Source organism: Phyllobates terribilis, unplaced genomic scaffold (assembly GCF_046119375.1).
Source record: "Phyllobates terribilis strain yellow unplaced genomic scaffold, ASM4611937v1 Scaffold_1__5_contigs__length_1240528914, whole genome shotgun sequence".
Lineage (NCBI taxonomy): Eukaryota > Metazoa > Chordata > Amphibia > Anura > Dendrobatidae > Phyllobates > Phyllobates terribilis.
The window spans coordinates 607,770,700-607,792,660 of record NW_027362761.1 but is presented as its reverse complement, the minus strand read 5'-3'; positions in this window follow the sequence as shown (position 1 = coordinate 607,792,660).

Genomic DNA, 21,961 nt, shown 5'->3' with positions numbered 1-21,961 from the left:
TTTCAGGCATTACTTGGCACTGTTATTCACACACTGTATTACACTATTATTCAGGCATTACTTGGCTCTGTTATTCACACACTGTATTACACTATTATTCAGGCATTACTTGGCACTGTTATTCGCACACTGTAGTACACTATTATTCAGACATTACTTGGCACTGTTATTCGCACACTGTATTACACTGTTATTCAGAAATTACTTGGCACTGTTATTCGCACACTGTAGTACACTATTATTCAGAAATTACTTGGCACTGTTAATAGCACACTGTAGTACACTGTTATTCACACATTATTGGCACTGTTATTCACACACTGTATTACACTATTATTCAGTCATTACTTGGCACTGTTATTCGCACACTGTAGTTCACTATTATTCAGACATTACTTGACACTGGTATTCGCACACTGTATTACACTATTATTCAGACATTTCTTGGCACTGTTATTCGCACACTGTAGTACACTATTATTCAGGTATTACTTGGCACTGTTATTCGCACACTGTATTACACTATTATTCAGACATTACTTGGCACTGTTATTTGCACACTGTATTACACTATTATTCAGGCATTACTTGGCACTGTTATTCACACACTGTATTACACTATTATTCAGGCATTACTTGGCACTGTTATTCGCACACTGTAGTTCACTATTATTCAGACATTACTTGGCACTGTTATTCGCACACTGTATTACACTATTATTCAGACATTACTTGGCACTGTTATTTGCACACTGTAGTTCACTATTATTCAGACATTACTTGACACTGTTATTCGCACACTGTATTACACTATTAATCAGACATTACTTGACACTGTTATTCGCACACTGTATTACACTATTTTTCAGGCATTACTTGGCACTGTTATTCGCACACTGTATTACACTATTATGCAGGCATTACTTGGCACTGTTATTCGCACACTGTATTACACTAATAATCAGGCATTACTTGACACTGTTATTCGCACACTGTATTACACTATTATTCAGACATTACTTGACACTGTTATTCGCACACTGTATTAAACTATTTTTCAGGCATTACTTGGCACTGTTATTCGCACACTGTATTACACTATTATTCAGACATTACTTGACACTGTTATTCGCACCCTGTATTACGCTATTATTCAGACATTACATGACACTGTTATTCGCACACTGTATTACACTATTTTTCAAGCATTACTTGGCACTGTTATTCGCACACTGTATTACACTATTATGCAGGCATTACTTGGCACTGTTATTCGCACACTGTAGTACACTATTATTCAGACATTACTTGGCACTGTTATTCGCACACTGTATTACACTATTATTCAGGAATTACTTGGCACTGTTGTTCGCACACTGTATTACACTGTTATTCAGAAATTACTTGGCACTGGTATTCGCACACTGTAGTACACTATTATTCAGACATTACTTGGCACTGTTAATAGCACACTGTAGTACACTGTTATTCACACATTATTGGCACTGTTATTCACACACTGTATTACACTATTATTCAGTCATTACTTGGCACTGTTATTCGCACACTGTATTACACTATTATTCAGGAATTACTTGGCACTGTTATTCGCACACTGTATTACACTATTATGCAGGCATTACTTGGCACTGTTATTCGCACACTGTATTACACTATTATTCAGATATTACTTGGCACTGTTATTCGCACACTGTAGTATACTATTATTCAGACATTACTTGGCACTGTTATTCGCACACTGTTTTACACTATTATTCAGACATTACTTGGCACTGTTATTCACACACTGTATTACACTATTATTCAGACATTACTTGGCACTGTTATTCGCTCACTGTATTACACTATTATTCAGACATTACTTGGCACTGTTATTTGTACACTGTATTACACTAATTTTCAGGCATTACTTGGCACTGTTATTCGCACACTGTATTACACTATTATGCAGGCATTATTTGGCACTGTTATTCGCACACTGTATTACACTATTATTCAGACATTACTTGGCACTGTTATTCGCACACTGTAGTACACTATTTATCAGGCATTTCTTGGCACTGTTATTCGCACACTGTAGTTCACTATTATTCAGGTATTACTTGGCACTGTTATTCGCACACTGTAGTACACTATTTTTCAGGCATTACTTGGCACTGTTATTCGCACACTGTAGTTCACTATTATTCAGGTATTACTTGGCACTGGTAGTCGCACACTGTATTACACTATTATTCAGACATTACTTGGCACTGTTATTCAAACACTGTAGTACACTGTTATTCAGGTATTACTTGTCACTGGTATTCGCACACTGTAGTACACTATTTTTCAGACATTACTTGGCACTGTTATTCCCACACTGTATTACACTATTATTCAGACATTACTTGGCACTGTTATTCGCACACTGTATTACACTATTATTCAGACATTACTTGGCACTGTTATTCGCACACTGTATTACACTATTATTCAGGCATTACTTGGCACTGTTATTCACACACTGTATTACACTACTATTCAGGCATTACTTGGCACTGTTATTCGCACATTGTAGTTCACTATTATTCAGACATTACTTGACACTGTTATTCGCACACTGTATTACACTGTTATTCAGGCATTACTTGGCATTGTTATTCGCACACTATATTACACTATTATTCAGACATTACTTGGCACTGTTATTCGCACACTGTATTACACTATTATTCAGGCATTACTTGGTACTGTTATTTGCACACTGTAGTTCACTATTATTCAGACATTACTTGACACTGTTATTCGCACACTGTATTACACTATTATTCAGACATTACTTGACACTGTTATTCGCACACTGTATTACACTATTTTTCAGGCATTACTTGGCACTGTTATTCGCACACTGTATTACACTATTATGCAGGCATTACTTGGCACTGTTATTCGCACACTGTATTACACTAATAATCAGGCATTACTTGACACTGTTATTCGCACACTGTATTACACTATTATTCAGACATTACTTGACACTGTTATTCGCACACTGTATTAAACTATTTTTCAGGCATTACTTGGCACTGTTATTCGCACACTGTATTACACTATTATTCAGACATTACTTGACACTGTTATTCGCACCCTGTATTACGCTATTATTCAGACATTACATGACACTGTTATTCGCACACTGTATTACACTATTTTTCAAGCATTACTTGGCACTGTTATTCGCACACTGTATTACACTATTATGCAGGCATTACTTGGCACTGTTATTCGCACACTGTAGTACACTATTATTCAGACATTACTTGGCACTGTTATTCGCACACTGTATTACACTATTATTCAGGAATTACTTGGCACTGTTGTTCGCACACTGTATTACACTGTTATTCAGAAATTACTTGGCACTGTTATTCGCACACTGTAGTACACTATTATTCAGACATTACTTGGCACTGTTAATAGCACACTGTAGTACACTGTTATTCACACATTATTGGCACTGTTATTCACACACTGTATTACACTATTATTCAGTCATTACTTGGCACTGTTATTCGCACACTGTATTACACTATTATTCAGGAATTACTTGGCACTGTTATTCGCACACTGTATTACACTATTATGCAGGCATTACTTGGCACTGTTATTCGCACACTGTATTACACTATTATTCAGATATTACTTGGCACTGTTATTCGCACACTGTAGTATACTATTATTCAGACATTACTTGGCACTGTTATTCGCACACTGTTTTACACTATTATTCAGACATTACTTGGCACTGTTATTCACACACTGTATTACACTATTATTCAGACATTACTTGGCACTGTTATTCGCTCACTGTATTACACTATTATTCAGACATTACTTGGCACTGTTATTTGTACACTGTATTACACTAATTTTCAGGCATTACTTGGCACTGTTATTCGCACACTGTATTACACTATTATGCAGGCATTATTTGGCACTGTTATTCGCACACTGTATTACACTATTATTCAGACATTACTTGGCACTGTTATTCGCACACTGTAGTACACTATTTATCAGGCATTTCTTGGCACTGTTATTCGCACACTGTAGTTCACTATTATTCAGGTATTACTTGGCACTGTTATTCGCACACTGTAGTACACTATTTTTCAGGCATTACTTGGCACTGTTATTCGCACACTGTAGTTCACTATTATTCAGGTATTACTTGGCACTGGTAGTCGCACACTGTATTACACTATTATTCAGACATTACTTGGCACTGTTATTCAAACACTGTAGTACACTGTTATTCAGGTATTACTTGTCACTGGTATTCGCACACTGTAGTACACTATTTTTCAGACATTACTTGGCACTGTTATTCCCACACTGTATTACACTATTATTCAGACATTACTTGGCACTGTTATTCGCACACTGTATTACACTATTATTCAGACATTACTTGGCACTGTTATTCGCACACTGTATTACACTATTATTCAGGCATTACTTGGCACTGTTATTCACACACTGTATTACACTACTATTCAGGCATTACTTGGCACTGTTATTCGCACATTGTAGTTCACTATTATTCAGACATTACTTGACACTGTTATTCGCACACTGTATTACACTGTTATTCAGGCATTACTTGGCACTGTTATTCGCACACTATATTACACTATTATTCAGACATTACTTGGCACTGTTATTCGCACACTGTATTACACTATTATTCAGGCATTACTTGGTACTGTTATTTGCACACTGTAGTTCACTATTATTCAGACATTACTTGGCACTGTTATTCGCACACTGTATTACACTATTATTCAGACATTATTTGGCACTGTTATTCGCACACTGTATTACACTATTATTCAGGCATTACTTGGCACTGTTATTTGCACACTGTAGTTCACTATTATTCAGACATTACTTGGCACTGTTATTCACACACTGTATTACACTATTATTCCGGCATTACTTGGCACTGTTATTCACACACTGTATTACACTATTATTCAGACATTACTTGACACTGTTATTCGCACACTGTACTACACTATTATTCAGACATTACTTGACACTGTTATTCGCACACTGTATTACACTATTATTCAGACATTACTTTACACTGTTATTCGCACACTGTATTACACTATTATTCCGGCATTACTTGGCACTGTTATTCACACACTGTATTACACTATTATTCAGACATTACTTGACACTGTTATTCGCACACTGTATTACACTATTATTCAGACATTACTTGACACTGTTATTCGCACACTGTATTACACTATTATTCAGACATTACTTGACACTGTTATTCGCACACTGTATTACACTATTTTTCAGGCATTACTTGGCACTGTTATTCGCACACTGTATTACACTATTATGCAGGCATTACTTGGCACTGTTATTCGCACACTGTATTACACTATTTTTCAGGCATTACTTGACACTGTTATTCGCACACTGTATTACACTATTATTCAGACATTACTTGGCACTGTTATTCGCACACTGTATTACACTATTATTCAGACATTACATGACACTGTTATTCGCACACTATATTACACTATTTTTAAGGCATTACTTGGCACTGTTATTCGCAAACTTTATTACACTATTATTCAGACATTACTTGGCACTGTTATTCGCACACTGTATTACACTATTATTCAGACATTACTTGGCACTGTTATTCGCAAACTGTATTACACTATTATTCAGCCATTACTTGGCACTGTTTTTCGCACACTGTAGTACACTATTTTTCAGGCATTACTTGGCACTGTTATTCGCACACTGTAGTTCACTGTTATTCAGACATTACTTGGCACTGTTATTCACACACTGTATTACACTATTATTCAGGTATTACTTGGCACTGTTATTCGCACACTGTATTACACTATTATTCACACATTACTTGGCACTGTTAGTCGCACACTGTATTACACTATTATTCAGGTATTACTTGGCACTGTTATTCGCACACTGTATTACACTATTATTCAGGCATTACTTGGCACTGTTATTCGCACACTGTATTACACTATTAATCAGGCATTACTTGGCACTGTTATTCGCACACTGTAGTACACTATTTATCAGGCATTACTTGGCACTGTTATTAGCACACTGTAGTTCACTATTATTCAGACATTACTTGGCACTGTTATTCGCACACTGTATTACAATGTTATTCAGACATTACTTGGCACTGTTATTCGCACACTGTATTACACTATTATTCAGACATTACTTGGCACTGTTATACACACACTGTATTACACTAATATTCAGATATTACTTGACACTGTTATTTGCACACTGTATTACACTATTATTCACACATTACTTGGCACTGTTATTTGTACACTGTATTACACTATTATTCAGTCATTACTTGGCACTGTTATTCGCACACAGTATTACACTATTATTCAGGCATTACTTGGCACTGTTATTCGCACACTGTTTTACACTATTATTCAGGCATTACTTGGCACTGTTATTTGCACACTGTAGTACATTATTTTTCAGGCATTTCTTGGCACTGTTATTCGCACACTGTAGTTCACTATTCAGGTATTACTTGGCACTGTTATTCGCACACTGTTGTACACTATTTTTCAGGCATTACTTGGCACTGTTATTCGCACACTGTAGTACACTGTTATTCAGGTATTACTTGGCACTGGTATTCGCACACTGTAGTACACTATTTTTCAGACATTACTTGGCACTGTTATTCCCACACTGTATTACACTATTATTCAGACATTACTTGGCACTGTTATTCGCACACTGTATTACACTATTATTCAGACATTACTTGGCACTGTTATTCGCACACTGTATTACACTATTATTCAGGCATTACTTGGCACTGTTATTCTCACACTGTATTACACTATTATTCAGGCATTACTTGGCACTGTTATTCGCACATTGTAGTTCACTATTATTCAGACATTACTTGACACTGTTATTCGCACACTGTATTACACTATTATTCAGGCATTACTTGGCACTGTTATTCGCACACTGTATTACACTATTATTCAGACATTACTTGGCACTGTTATTCGCACACTGTATTACACTATTATTCAGACATTATTTGGCACTGTTATTCACACACTGTATTACACTATTATTCACACATTACTTGACACTGTTATTCGCACACTGTATTACACTATTATTCAGACATTACTTGACACTGTTATTCGCACACTGTATTACACTATTATTCAGACATTACTTGGCACTGTTATTCGCACACTGTATTACACTATTATGCAGGCATTACTTGGCACTGTTATTCGCACACTGCATTACACTATTAATCAGGCATTACTTGACACTGTTATTCGCACACTGTATTACACTATTATTCAGACATTACTTGGCACTGTTATTCGCACACTGTATTACACTATTATTCAGACATTACTTGGCACTGTTATTCGCACACTGTATTACACTATTATTCAGACATTACTTGACACTGTTATTCGCACACTATATTACACTATTTTTAAGGCATTACTTGGCACTGTTTTTCGCACACTGTAGTTCACTATTATTCAGGTATTACTTGACACTGTTATTCGCACACTGTATTACACTATTTTTCGGGCATTACTTGGCACTGTTATTCGCACACTGTAGTTCACTATTATTCAGACATTACTTGACACTGTTATTCGCTCACTGTATTAAACTATTTTTCAGACATTACTTGGCACTGTTATTCGCACACTGTATTACACTATTATTCAGACATTACTTGACACTGTTTTTCGCACACTGTAGTACACTATTCTTCGGGCATTACTTGGCACTGTTATTCGCACATTGTATTAAACTATTTTTCAGGCATTACTTGGCACTGTTATTCGCACACTGTATTACACTATTATTCAGACATTACTTGACACTGTTTTTCGCACACTGTAGTACACTATTATTCAGGTATTACTTGGTACTGTTTTTCGCACACTGTAGTTCACTGTTATTCAGACATTACTTGACACTGTTTTTCGCACACTGTAGTTCACTATTATTCAGACATTACTTGACACTATTTTTCGCACACTGTAGTTCACTATTATTCAGGTATTACTTGACACTGTTATTCGCACACTGTATTACACTATTTTTCGGGCATTACTTGGCACTGTTATTCGCACACTGTAGTTCACTATTATTCAGACATTACTTGGCACTGTTATTCGCACACTGTAGTACACTATTATTCAGACATTACTTGGCACTGTTATTCGCACACTGTATTACACTATTATTCAGACATTACTTGGCACTGTTATTTGCACACTGTAGTTCACTATTATTCAGACATTACTTGACACTGTTATTCGCACACTGTATTACACTATTATTCAGGCATTATTGGCACTGTTAGTCGCACACTGTATTACACTATTATTCAGACATTACTTGGCAATGTTATTTGCACACTGTATTACACTATTATTCAGACATTACTTGGCACTGTTATTCACACACTGTATTACACTATTAATCAGGCATTACTTGGCAATGTTATTCGCACACTGTATTACACTATTGTTCAGGCATTACTTGGCACTGTTATTCACACACTGTATTACGCTATTATTCAGGCATTACTTGGCACTGTTATTCGCACACTGTTTTACACTATTATTCAGACATTACTTGGCACTGTTATTCGCACACTTTATGGCACTATTATTCAGGCATTACTTGGCAATGTTATTCGCACACTGTTTTACACTATTTTTCAGGCATTACTTGGCACTGTTATTCACACACTGTTTTACACTATTTTTCGGGCATTACTTGGCACTGTTATTCGCACACTGTAGTTCACTATTATTCAGACATTACTTGTCACTGTTATTCGCTCACTGTATTAAACTATTTTTCAGACATTACTTGGCACTGTTATTCGCACACTGTATTACACTATTATTCAGACATTACTTGACACTGTTTTTCGCACACTTTAGTACACTATTATTCAGGCATTACTTGGCACTGTTATTCGCACACTGTATTACACTATTTTTTGGGCATTACTTGGCACTGTTATTCGCACACTGTAGTACACTATTATTCAGACATTACTTGGCACTGTTATTCGCACACTGTATTACACTATTTTTCGGGCATTACTTGGCACTGTTATTCGCACACTGTAGTTCACTATTATTCGGGCATTACTTGTCACTGTTATTCGCTCACTGTATTAAACTATTTTTCAGACATTACTTGGCACTGTTATTCGCACACTGTATTACACTATTTTTCGGGCATTACTTGGCACTGTTATTCGCACATTGTAGTTCACTATTATTCAGACATTACTTGGCACTGTTATTCGCACACTGTAGTTTACTATTATTCAGACATTACTTGGCACTGTTATTCGCACACTGTATTACACTATTATTCAGACATTACTTGGCACTGTTATTCACACACTGTATTACACTATTATTCAGGCATTACTTGGCACTGTTATTCGCACACTGTAGTTCACTATTATTCAGACATTACTTGACACTGTTTTTCGCACAATGTTGTACACTATTATTCAGGCATTACTTGGCACTGTTATTCGCACACTGTATTACACTATTTTTCGGGCATTACGTGGCACTGTTCGCACACTGTAGTTCACTATTATTCAGACATTACTTGGCACTGTTATTCGCACACTGTAGTAGACTATTATTCAGACATTACTTGGCACTGTTATTCGCACACTGTATTACACTATTATTCAGACATTACTTGGCACTGTTATTCGCACACTGTAGTACACTATTATTCAGACATTACTTGGCACTGTTATTCGCACACTGTAGTTCACTATTATTCAGGTATTACTTGGCACTCTTATTCGCACACTGTAGTACACTATTTTTCAGGCATTACTTGGCACTGTTATTCGCACACTGTAGTACACTATTATTCAGACATTACTTGGCACCGGTATTCGCACACTGTATTACACTATTATTCAGACATTTCTTGGCACTGTTTTTCGCACACTGTAGTACACTATAATTCAGGCATTACTTGGCACTGTTATTCGCACACTGTATTACACTATTTTTCGGGCATTACTTGACACTGTTATTCGCACACTGTATTGCACTATTATTCAGACATTACTTGGCACTGTTATTCGCACACTGTATTACACTATTATTCAGACATTACTTGGCACTGTTATTCGCACACTGTAGTTCACTATTATTCAGGTATTACTTGACACTGTTATTCGCACACTGTATTACACTATTTTTCGGGCATTACTTGGCACTGTTATTCGCACACTGTAGTTCACTATTATTCAGACATTACTTGTCACTGTTATTCGCTCACTGTATTAAACTATTTTTCAGACATTACTTGGCACTGTTATTCGCACACTGTATTACACTATTATTCAGACATTACTTGACACTGTTTTTCGCACACTGTAGTACACTATTATTCAGGCATTACTTGGCACTGTTATTCGCACACTGTATTACACTATTTTTTGGGCATTACTTGGCACTGTTATTCGCACACTGTAGTTCACTATTATTCAGACATTACTTGGCACTGTTATTCGCACACTGTAGTACACTATTATTCAGACATTACTTGGCACTGTTATTCGCACACTGTATTACACTATTATTCAGACATTACTTGGCACTGTTATTCGCACACTGTAGTACACTATTATTCAGACATTACTTGGCACTGTTATTCGCACACTGTATTACACTATTTTTTGGGCATTACTTGGCACTGTTATTCGCACACTGTAGTTCACTATTATTCAGACATTACTTGGCACTGTTATTCGCACACTGTAGTACACTTTTATTCAGACATTACTTGGCACTGTTATTCGCGCACTGTATTACACTATTTTTCAGACATTACTTGGCACTGTTATTCGCACACTGTATTACACTATTATTCAGACATTACTTGACACTGTTTTTCGCACACTGTAGTACACTATAATTCAGGCATTACTTGGCACTGTTATTCGCACACTGTATTACACTATTTTTCGGGCATTACTTGGCACTGTTATTCGCACATTGTAGTTCACTATTATTCAGACATTACTTGGCACTGTTATTCGCACACTGTAGTACACTATTTTTCAGACATTACTTGGCACTGTTATTCGCACACTGTATTACACTATTATTCAGACATTACTTGGCACTGTTATTCGCACACTGTAGTACACTATTATTCAGACTTACTTGGCACTGTTAATAGCACACTATAGTACACTGTTATTCACACATTACTTGGCACTGTTATTCACACACTGTATTACACTATTATTCAGGCATTACTTGGCACTGTTATTCGCACACTGTAGTTCACTATTATTCAGACATTACTTGACACTGTTTATCGCACACTGTTGTACACTATTATTCAGGCATTACTTGGCACTGTTATTCGCACACTGTATTACACTATTATTCAGACATTACTTGGCACTGTTATTCGCACACTGTAGTACACTATTTTTCAGGCATTACTTGGCACTGTTATTCGCACACTGTTGTACACTATTATTCAGGCATTACTTGGCACTGTTATTCGCACACTGTATTACACTATTATTCAGACATCACTTGGCACTGTTATTCGCACACTGTAGTACACTATTATTCAGACATTACTTGACACTGTTTTTCGCACAATGTTGTACACTATTATTCAGGCATTACTTGGCACTGTTATTCGCACACTGTATTACACTATTTTTCGGGCATTACGTGGCACTGTTCGCACACTGTAGTTCACTATTATTCAGACATTACTTGGCACTGTTATTCGCACACTGTAGTAGACTATTATTCAGACATTACTTGGCACTGTTATTCGCACACTGTATTACACTATTATTCAGACATTACTTGGCACTGTTATTCGCACACTGTAGTACACTATTATTCAGACATTACTTGGCACTGTTATTCGCACACTGTAGTTCACTATTATTCAGGTATTACTTGGCACTCTTATTCGCACACTGTAGTACACTATTTTTCAGGCATTACTTGGCACTGTTATTCGCACACTGTAGTACACTATTATTCAGACATTACTTGGCACCGGTATTCGCACACTGTATTACACTATTATTCAGACATTTCTTGGCACTGTTTTTCGCACACTGTAGTACACTATAATTCAGGCATTACTTGGCACTGTTATTCGCACACTGTATTACACTATTTTTCGGGCATTACTTGACACTGTTATTCGCACACTGTATTGCACTATTATTCAGACATTACTTGGCACTGTTATTCGCACACTGTATTACACTATTATTCAGACATTACTTGGCACTGTTATTCGCACACTGTAGTTCACTATTATTCAGGTATTACTTGACACTGTTATTCGCACACTGTATTACACTATTTTTCGGGCATTACTTGGCACTGTTATTCGCACACTGTAGTTCACTATTATTCAGACATTACTTGTCACTGTTATTCGCTCACTGTATTAAACTATTTTTCAGACATTACTTGGCACTGTTATTCGCACACTGTATTACACTATTATTCAGACATTACTTGACACTGTTTTTCGCACACTGTAGTACACTATTATTCAGGCATTACTTGGCACTGTTATTCGCACACTGTATTACACTATTTTTTGGGCATTACTTGGCACTGTTATTCGCACACTGTAGTTCACTATTATTCAGACATTACTTGGCACTGTTATTCGCACACTGTAGTACACTATTATTCAGACATTACTTGGCACTGTTATTCGCACACTGTATTACACTATTATTCAGACATTACTTGGCACTGTTATTCGCACACTGTAGTACACTATTATTCAGACATTACTTGGCACTGTTATTCGCACACTGTATTACACTATTTTTTGGGCATTACTTGGCACTGTTATTCGCACACTGTAGTTCACTATTATTCAGACATTACTTGGCACTGTTATTCGCACACTGTAGTACACTTTTATTCAGACATTACTTGGCACTGTTATTCGCGCACTGTATTACACTATTTTTCAGACATTACTTGGCACTGTTATTCGCACACTGTATTACACTATTATTCAGACATTACTTGACACTGTTTTTCGCACACTGTAGTACACTATAATTCAGGCATTACTTGGCACTGTTATTCGCACACTGTATTACACTATTTTTCGGGCATTACTTGGCACTGTTATTCGCACATTGTAGTTCACTATTATTCAGACATTACTTGGCACTGTTATTCGCACACTGTAGTACACTATTTTTCAGACATTACTTGGCACTGTTATTCGCACACTGTATTACACTATTATTCAGACATTACTTGGCACTGTTATTCGCACACTGTAGTACACTATTATTCAGACTTACTTGGCACTGTTAATAGCACACTATAGTACACTGTTATTCACACATTACTTGGCACTGTTATTCACACACTGTATTACACTATTATTCAGGCATTACTTGGCACTGTTATTCGCACACTGTAGTTCACTATTATTCAGACATTACTTGACACTGTTTATCGCACACTGTTGTACACTATTATTCAGGCATTACTTGGCACTGTTATTCGCACACTGTATTACACTATTATTCAGACATTACTTGGCACTGTTATTCGCACACTGTAGTACACTATTTTTCAGGCATTACTTGGCACTGTTATTCGCACACTATAGTTCACTATTATTCAGACAATACTTGGCACTGTTATTCGCACACTGTAGTACACTATTATTCAGGTATTACATGGCACTGTTATTTGTACACTGTATTACACTATTATTCACACATTACTTGGCACTGTTAGTCGCACACTGTATTACACTATTATTCAGGTATTACTTGGCACTGTTATTCGCACACTGTATTACACTATTATTCACACATTACTTGGCACTGTTAGTCGCACACTGTATTACACTATTATTCAGGTATTACTTGGCACTGTTATTCGCACACTGTATTACACTATTATTCAGGCATTACTTGGCACTGTTATTCGCACACTGTATTACACTATTAATCAGGCATTACTTGGCACTGTTATTCGCACACTGTAGTACACTATTTTTCAGGCATTACTTGGCACTGTTATTAGCACACTGTAGTTCACTATTATTCAGACATTACTTGGCACTGTTATTCGCACACTGTATTACAATGTTATTCAGACATTACATGGCACTGTTATTCGCACACTGTATTACACTATTATTCAGACATTACTTGGCACTGTTATACACACACTGTATTACACTAATATTCAGATATTACTTGACACTGTTATTTGCACACTGTATTACACTATTATTCACACATTACTTGGCACTGTTATTTGTACACTGTATTACACTATTATTCAGTCATTACTTGGCACTGTTATTCGCACACAGTATTACACTATTATTCAGGCATTACTTGGCACTGTTATTCGCACACTGTTTTACACTATTATTCAGGCATTACTTGGCACTGTTATTTGCACACTGTAGTACACTATTTTTCAGGCATTTCTTGGCACTGTTATTCGCACACTGTAGTTCACTATTCAGGTATTACTTGGCACTGTTATTCGCACACTGTAGTACACTATTTTTCAGGCATTACTTGGCACTGTTATTCGCACACTGTAGTTCACTATTATTCAGGTATTACTTGGCACTGGTAGTCGCACACTGTATTACACTATTATTCAGACATTACTTGGCACTGTTATTCGCACACTGTAGTACACTGTTATTCAGGTATTACTTGGCACTGGTATTCGCACACTGTAGTACACTATTTTTCAGACATTACTTGGCACTGTTATTCCCACACTGTATTACACTATTATTCAGACATTACTTGGCACTGTTATTCGCACACTGTATTACACTATTATTCAGACATTACTTGGCACTGTTATTCGCACACTGTATTACACTATTATTCAGGCATTACTTGGCACTGTTATTCTCACACTGTATTACACTATTATTCAGGCATTACTTGGCACTGTTATTCGCACATTGTAGTTCACTATTATTCAGACATTACTTGACACTGTTATTCGCACACTGTATTACACTATTATTCAGGCATTACTTGGCACTGTTATTCGCACACTGTATTACACTATTATTCAGACATTACTTGGCACTGTTATTCGCACACTGTATTACACTATTATTCAGGCATTACTTGGTACTGTTATTTGCACACTGTAGTTCACTATTATTCAGACATTACTTGGCACTGTTATTCGCACACTGTATTACACTATTATTCAGACATTATTTGGCACTGTTATTCACACACTGTATTACACTATTATTCAGACATTACTTGACACTGTTATTCGCACACTGTATTACACTATTATTCAGACATTACTTGACACTGTTATTCGCACACTGTATTACACTATTATTCAGACATTACTTGGCACTGTTATTCGCACACTGTATTACACTATTATGCAGGCATTACTTGGCACTGTTATTCGCACACTGCATTACACTATTAATCAGGCATTACTTGACACTGTTATTCGCACACTGTATTACACTATTATTCAGACATTACTTGGCACTGTTATTCGCACACTGTATTACACTATTATTCAGACATTACTTGGCACTGTTATTCGCACACTGTATTACACTATTATTCAGACATTACTTGACACTGTTATTCGCACACTATATTACACTATTTTTAAGGCATTACTTGGCACTGTTTTTCGCACACTGTAGTTCACTATTATTCAGGTATTACTTGACACTGTTATTCGCACACTGTATTACACTATTTTTCGGGCATTACTTGGCACTGTTATTCGCACACTCTAGTTCACTATTATTCAGACATTACTTGACACTGTTATTCGCTCACTGTATTAAACTATTTTTCAGACATTACTTGGCACTGTTATTCGCACACTGTATTACACTATTATTTAGACATTACTTGACACTGTTTTTCGCACACTGTAGTACACTATTATTCGGGCATTACTTGGCACTGTTATTCGCACACTGTATTAAACTATTTTTCAGGCATTACTTGGCACTGTTATTCGCACACTGTATTACACTATTATTCAGACATTACTTGACACTGTTTTTCGCACACTGTAGTACACTGTTATTCAGGTATTACTTGGCACTGTTTTTCGCACACTGTAGTTCACTATTATTCAGACATTACTTGACACTGTTTTTCGCACACTGTAGTTCACTATTATTCAGGTATTACTTGACACTGTTATTCGCACACTGTATTACACTATTTTTCGGGCATTACTTGGCACTGTTATTCGCACACTGTAGTTCACTATTATTCAGACATTACTTGGCACTGTTATTCGCACACTGTAGTACACTATTATTCAGACATTACTTGGCAATGTTATTCGCACACTGTATTACACTATTATTCAGACATTACTTGGCACTGTTATTCACACACTGTATTACACTATTAATCAGGCATTACTTGGCAATGTTATTCGCACACTGTATTACACTATTGTTCAGGCATTACTTGGCACTGTTATTCACACACTGTATTACGCTATTATTCAGGCATTACTTGGCACTGTTATTCGCACACTGTTTTACACTATTATTCAGACATTACTTGGCACTGTTATTCGCACACTTTATGGCACTATTATTCAGGCATTACTTGGCAATGTTATTCGCACACTGTTTTACACTATTTTTCAGGCATTACTTGGCACTGTTATTCACACACTGTTTTACACTATTTTTCGGGCATTACTTGGCACTGTTATTCGCACACTGTAGTTCACTATTATTCAGACATTACTTGTCACTGTTATTCGCTCACTGTATTAAACTATTTTTCAGACATTACTTGGCACTGTTATTCGCACACTGTATTACACTATTATTCAGACATTACTTGACACTGTTTTTCGCACACTGTAGTACACTATTATTCAGGCACTACTTGGCACTGTTATTCGCACACTGTATTACACTATTTTTTGGGCATTACTTGGCACTGTTATTCGCACACTGTAGTACACTATTATTCAGACATTACTTGGCACTGTTATTCGCACACTGTATTACACTATTTTTCGGGCATTACTTGGCACTGTTATTCGCACACTGTAGTTCACTATTATTCGGGCATTACTTGTCACTGTTATTCGCTCACTGTATTAAACTATTTTTCAGACATTACTTGGCACTGTTATTCGCACACTGTATTACACTATTTTTCGGGCATTACTTGGCACTGTTATTCGCACATTGTAGTTCACTATTATTCAGACATTACTTGGCACTGTTATTCGCACACTGTAGTTTACTATTATTCAGACATTACTTGGCACTGTTATTCGCACACTGTATTACACTATTATTCAGACATTACTTGGCACTGTTATTCACACACTGTATTACACTATTATTCAGGCATTACTTGGCACTGTTATTCGCACACTGTAGTTCACTATTATTCAGACATTACTTGACACTGTTTTTCGCACAATGTTGTACACTATTATTCAGGCATTACTTGGCACTGTTATTCGCACACTGTATTACACTATTTTTCGGGCATTACGTGGCACTGTTCGCACACTGTAGTTCACTATTATTCAGACATTACTTGGCACTGTTATTCGCACACTGTAGTACACTATTATTCAGACATTAGTTGGCACTGTTATTCGCACACTGTATTACACTATTATTCAGACATTACTTGGCACTGTTATTCGCACACTGTAGTACACTATTATTCAGACATTACTTGGCACTGTTATTCGCACACTGTAGTTCACTATTATTCAGGTATTACTTGGCACTCTTATTCGCACACTGTAGTACACTATTTTTCAGGCATTACTTGGCACTGTTATTCGCACACTGTAGTACACTATTATTCAGACATTACTTGGCACTGGTATTCGCACACTGTATTACACTATTATTCAGACATTTCTTGGCACTGTTATTCGCACACTGTAGTACACTATTATTCAGGTATTACTTGGCACTGGTATTCGCACACTGTAGTATACTATTTTTCAGACATTGCTAGTCACTGTTATTCGCACACTATATTACACTATTATTCAGACATTACTTGGCACTGTTATTCGCACACTGTATTACACTATTATTCAGGCATTACTTGGCACTGTTATTCGCACACTGTATTACACTATTATTCAGACATTACTTGACACTGTTTTTCGCACACTGTAGTACACTATAATTCAGGCATTACTTGGCACTGTTATTCGCACACTGTATTACACTATTTTTCGGGCATTACTTGACACTGTTATTCGCACACTGTATTGCACTATTATTCAGACATTACTTGGCACTGTTATTCGCACACTGTATTACACTATTATTCAGACACTACTTGGCACTGTTATTCGCACACTGTAGTTCACTATTATTCAGGTATTACTTGACACTGTTATTCGCACACTGTATTACACTATTTTTCGGGCATTACTTGGCACTGTTATTCGCACACTGTAGTTCACTATTATTCAAACATTACTTGTCACTGTTATTCGCTCACTGTATTAAACTATTTTTCAGACATTACTTGGCACTGTTATTCGCACACTGTATTACACTATTATTCAGACATTACTTGACACTGTTTTTCGCACACTGTAGTACACTATTATTCAGGCATTACTTGGCACTGTTATTCGCACACTGTATTACACTATTTTTTGGGCATTACTTGGCACTGTTATTCGCACACTGTAGTTCACTATTATTCAGACATTACTTGGCACTGTTATTCGCACACTGTAGTACACTATTATTCAGACATTACTTGGCACTGTTATTCGCACACTGTATTACACTATTATTCAGACATTACTTGGCACTGTTATTCGCACACTGTAGTACACTATTATTCAGACATTACTTGGCACTGTTATTCGCACACTGTATTACACTATTTTTTGGGCATTACTTGGCACTGTTATTCGCACACTGTAGTTCACTATTATTCAGACATTACTTGGCACTGTTATTCGCACACTGTAGTACACTTTTATTCAGACATTACTTGGCACTGTTATTCGCACACTGTATTACACTATTTTTCGGGCATTACGTGGCACTGTTCGCACACTGTAGTTCACTATTATTCAGACATTACTTGGCACTGTTATTCGCACACTGTAGTACACTATTATTCAGACATTAGTTGGCACTGTTATTCGCACACTGTATTACACTATTATTCAGACATTACTTGGCACTGTTATTCGCACACTGTAGTACACTATTATTCAGACATTACTTGGCACTGTTATTCGCACACTGTAGTTCACTATTATTCAGGTATTACTTGGCACTCTTATTCGCACACTGTAGTACACTATTTTTCAGGCATTACTTGGCACTGTTATTCGCACACTGTAGTACACTATTATTCAGACATTACTTGGCACTGGTATTCGCACACTGTATTACACTATTATTCAGACATTTCTTGGCACTGTTATTCGCACACTGTAGTACACTATTATTCAGGTATTACTTGGCACTGGTATTCGCACACTGTAGTATACTATTTTTCAGACATTGCTAGTCACTGTTATTCGCACACTATATTACACTATTATTCAGACATTACTTGGCACTGTTATTCGCACACTGTATTACACTATTATTCAGGCATTACTTGGCACTGTTATTCGCACACTGTATTACACTATTATTCAGACATTACTTGACACTGTTTTTCGCACACTGTAGTACACTATAATTCAGGCATTACTTGGCACTGTTATTCGCACACTGTATTACACTATTTTTCGGGCATTACTTGACACTGTTATTCGCACACTGTATTGCACTATTATTCAGACATTACTTGGCACTGTTATTCGCACACTGTATTACACTATTATTCAGACACTACTTGGCACTGTTATTCGCACACTGTAGTTCACTATTATTCAGGTATTACTTGACACTGTTATTCGCACACTGTATTACACTATTTTTCGGGCATTACTTGGCACTGTTATTCGCACACTGTAGTTCACTATTATTCAAACATTACTTGTCACTGTTATTCGCTCACTGTATTAAACTATTTTTCAGACATTACTTGGCACTGTTATTCGCACACTGTATTACACTATTATTCAGACATTACTTGACACTGTTTTTCGCACACTGTAGTACACTATTATTCAGGCATTACTTGGCACTGTTATTCGCACACTGTATTACACTATTTTTTGGGCATTACTTGGCACTGTTATTCGCACACTGTAGTTCACTATTATTCAGACATTACTTGGCACTGTTATTCGCACACTGTAGTACACTATTATTCAGACATTACTTGGCACTGTTATTCGCACACTGTAGTACACTATTATTCAGACATTACTTGGCACTGTTATTCGCACACTGTATTACACTATTATTCAGACATTACTTGGCACTGTTATTCGCACACTGTAGTACACTATTATTCAGACATTACTTGGCACTGTTATTCGCACACTGTATTACACTATTTTTTGGGCATTACTTGGCACTGTTATTCGCACACTGTAGTTCACTATTATTCAGACATTACTTGGCACTGTTATTCGCACACTGTAGTACACTTTTATTCAGACATTACTTGGCACTGTTATTCGCACACTGTATTACACTATTTTTCAGACATTACTTGGCACTGTTATTCGCACACTGTATTACACTATTATTCAGACATTACTTGACACTGTTTTTCGCACACTGTAGTACACTATAATTCAGGCATTACTTGGCACTGTTATTCGCACACTGTATTAAACTATTTTTCGGGCATTACTTGGCACTGTTATTCGCACATTGTAGTTCACTATTATTCAGACATTACTTGGCACTGTTATTCGCACACTGTAGTACACTATTATTCAGACATTACTTGGCACTGTTATTCGCACACTGTATTACACTATTATTCAGACATTACTTGGCACTGTTATTCGCACACTGTAGTACACTATTATTCAGACTTACTTCGCACTGTTAATAGCACACTATAGTACACTGTTATTCACACATTACTTGGCACTGTTATTCACACACTGTATTACACTATTATTCAGGCATTACTTGGCACTGTTATTCGCACACTGTAGTTCACTATTATTCAGACATTACTTGACACTGTTTATCGCACACTGTTGTACACTACTATTCAGGCATTACTTGGCACTGTTATTCGCACACTGTATTACACTATTTTTCGGGCATTACGTGGCACTGTTATTCGCACACTGTAGTTCACTATTATTCAGACATTACTTGGCACTGTTATTCGCACACTGTAGTACACTATTATTCAGACATTACTTGGCACTGTTATTCGCACACTGTATTACACTATTATTCAGACATTACTTGGCACTGTTATTCGCACACTGTAGTACACTATTATTCAGACATTACTTGGCACTGTTATTCGCACACTGTAGTACACTATTATTCAGACATTACTTGGCACTGTTATTCGCACACTGTATTACACTATTATTCAGACATTACTTGGCACTGTTATCCGCACACTGTATTACACTATTATTCAGGCACTACTTGGCACTGTTATTCGCACACTGTAGTACACTATTTTTCAGGCATTACTTGGCACTGTTATTCGCACACTGTAGTTCACTATTATTCAGGTATTACTTGGCACTCTTATTCGCACACTGTAGTACACTATTTTTCAGGCATTATTTGGCACTGTTATTCGCACACTGTAGTTCACTATTATTCAGGTATTACTTGGCACTGGTATTCGCACACTGTATTACACTATTAT